Source organism: Oryctolagus cuniculus, chromosome 16 (assembly GCF_964237555.1).
Source record: "Oryctolagus cuniculus chromosome 16, mOryCun1.1, whole genome shotgun sequence".
Taxonomy (NCBI): Eukaryota; Metazoa; Chordata; class Mammalia; order Lagomorpha; family Leporidae; genus Oryctolagus; species Oryctolagus cuniculus.
In genome coordinates this window covers 31,739,596-31,742,850 of record NC_091447.1, presented here as the reverse complement: position 1 = coordinate 31,742,850, position 3,255 = coordinate 31,739,596, and the positions used below count along the sequence as shown (strand labels likewise).

Sequence of the window (3,255 nt, the reverse complement as noted above, 5' to 3'; positions counted from 1 at the left end):
ACTCTTGTGTTCCTTTATGTAACAAAACAAAACAAAGCAAAAGAAAAGAAAATAAAGCTGGCTTTCAATTGATGGAGGTGAAAATTAGAAGCAAAACCAACATAAGAGTGGAGAACTCCTATAAAAGGGCCTGTTTATCTCATGTAATGAGATAGCTTATCGTATGTGTATTTCTAATCTATGCACAAGAAAAATATTTCTTTACAGAATAAAGGCACGTTATTAAGGATCATGCAATAGTAAATGAACCTGCTGTCTTGAGTAAATAGCAATTAAGAAGCAGAACAAGTGGAAAGTAGAATTTTTTACTAAAAATTATTTACTACAAGGAATGTCAGATTCAAAATGAGAATTAGAGATATATAGCTCTAATGTGTAGCTCAGTACTCTGAGACAAAGCAGAGTTGAAAAACAAGTTTATATCTTAAAAATAACTACAGGATAGAAAATAAAATCTTGGGCCCACGCCGTAGCACACTACATTAATCCTCTGCCTGCAGCACCAGCATCCCATATGGGCGCCGGTTCTAGTCCCGGTTGCTCCTCTTCCTGTCCAGCTCTATGCTGTGGCCTGGGAGGGCAGTGGAAGATGGCCCAAGTGGTTGGGCCCTTGCACCCACAAGGAAGACCAGGTCGAAGTACCTGGCTCCTGGCTTCAGATCGGCGCAGCTCTGGCCGTTGCAGCCTTTTGGAGAGTGAACCAATGGAAGGAAGACCTTTCTCTCTCTCTCTCACTGTCTGAAACTCTACCTGTCAAATAAATAAATAAAAAAAATCTTGAAAAAAAAAAAGAAAATCTTAATGTAGATATAATTGTGAAGGATCTTTATGAATTAAAAAATAACTTTCACACAAAAATTGCTTGCAAATATAGGAAAAATTAGGAATTAAAATTCATTACCCATAAGGATAGGATAAATTGGTATGTATTTATTTACGTTCTCTCAAAAAAAGAATGTCTTATGTATATATGTTCATAAAATATTTAGAAAACATTGTGTAGTGTATTTTGATACAAAACTTGAATAATTTTCAAGCAGTAGATATTGCATAAATTATTAGATCAAAATTCCATAAAGTTAGACAAAAATAAAAGTGCATTCTATTGAGTCTTAAGTCTCAATCACATTAATTTATTTGTGCTTTTGTTTAGTATTCAGTACAGGGAACTCAATATGCTGAATTATCATCCTTGTCCTTTATCTTAGTAATGGAGTCTCCAAATTTTAGGTGGCCAACCAGAATAGGCATTGATCTCCCACTTTCCCCCATAGGTGTTATTAAACATGTGACTACACTCAAGTCAATGAAATGCAAGTTGAGGTGGTGTGCACGAATCCTGGCAAGTGTCCTTCCAGAACAGGGATGCACATTTCTTCATCACTGTCTTCTTCCCACCTGCTCAGCAGGGATTGGAGCGCAAGCATCTGGCTTAGCCTCTGGAACATTAGCAGCGGAAGGCTGAACAGCAGGCAGGGAATCCTGGCAAGCTGATGGGACAGAGGCCTTGCGTGACTTTGGTGAGGGAGCTCCTGATTAGTGGCAGAAACATGAAATCAAGCATCATGTGTGAGTTCCTTCTGCCTGGTGTTGGGGCTCAGAGTTTCCTGGAAGCATGGCCCCCAAACGCCCGTCTTGGGTCCTTCCTCCAATGAAGAAGCCGAGAGCAGCTGCTGGCCCGAGGCCGGCGGACACATTGGCCTCTCAGGGTTTGTTGACGGGAGAAAAAGAACTAGAAGCAACTGAACATGTTGATGAAGCACAAAATGAAATAGACAGACTTAATGAATAAGCCAGGATGGAGATTTTGAAAGTAGGACAGAGATATAACAAACTCCTCCAACCATTTTTTCAGAAGAGGTCAGAACTCTTGCAAAAATCCCAGATTTGGGGGTAACAGCATTTGTCAAGTGTCTGCACTGCCTGGGGGGGAGGATGAAGAGGTGCTGCTTTATCTGACCAGAGTTGAAGTGACAGAACTTGAAGATATTAAATCAGGTTACAGGATAGAATTTTATTTTGATGAAAATCCTTACTCGAAAATAAAGTTCTCTCCAAAGAATTTTATCTGAACGAGAGTGGTGATCCATCTTCAAGTCCATTGAGATCGAGTTGAAATCTGAAAAGGATCTGATGACACGTTCAAGTCAAACGCAGAGTGAAGCCAGCAGGAAGAGGCAGCATGAGGAGCCAGAGAGTGTCTTCCCCTGGCTTACTGACCATTCTGATGCAGGTGCAGATGGGTTAGGAGAGGTCATCAAGGATGATACCTGGCTGAATCCATTTCAGCACTACCTGGTTCCTGATATGGAAAATGAATAAGGGGAAAGAGGAGAAGATGATGGTGATGATGATGATGAAAGATTGAAGACATTGATGAAGAAGGGGGTGAGGATTAAAGGTAAGAAGATGAAGATGGTGATGAAGGGGAAGCAGAGGAGGATGAAGGAGAACTAGAAAACACTGATGGATTCCAACTTTTTTTTTGTTTTCTCCAGTAGCTGTTGTCTTCTTATTTTTATTTTTTTCCATCTTGTGCTCAGTCTCCCAGTTTTTAAGGTCTCTTTTCTCTACACCATCGTTCTCAGCTTATTGTGGGGAAAATATCTGAAGCAGAATATAATGGGAAAATAATCTATACCCCTTTCTGCTCCAAATTCATTTTTATCCCTTCTTGTCTCCACAAAAACTGTATGGAATCAACACCACCATGCTCTGCAGGAAAAAGAAGCCCTCCTGCTCCCTTAGCTCTGCTGGAAGCTGGAGGGTGCCAGGCCCCTGTGTAGTAGTGCAGAGAATTCTAGCTTTTCTCCTCCTTTCTCTGTATATTGGGTTCAGAGATTACACTGTGTCTCTATGTGATTACGGACAGTTAGCACTTACCAACATGTGTCTGTCTACTTTCTCTTGTTTAAAAAAAGAAAAAAAAACTTTAAAAAAACAGGGTTATAGAAGGTCAGCAAAGGGTGGGTTTGAGATGTTTGGGTGGGTTAAGTGGGCATTTTGACAACATGGCTTCTCCTTTGGCATGATTAATTGTGATGTTTAACGGACATCCTTGCAGTTTAAGATGACACTTCTGAAAATAAAATTCTCTCCTAATGATGACTTGAGCTCTGCCACTCTGTGGGAGAATCCACAGAAGCTGTAGAACCTTATTTGAAATTGACATTCTTTATTGTAATTTTGTTCCTGTTTATTTTTGAATTTCCTTTTTGCTTCACTCGAAAAGAAACATTAAAAGTGTACATGTTG

The 3,255-nt window shown here is 39.9% G+C and overlaps 1 pseudogene; it reads left to right on the top strand.

The window, feature by feature from the left end:
• Positions 1–1,021: 1,021 nt before the first annotated feature.
• Positions 1,022–2,934, top strand: LOC100345244 (protein SET-like; annotated as a pseudogene).
• Positions 2,935–3,255: the final 321 nt, after the last annotated feature.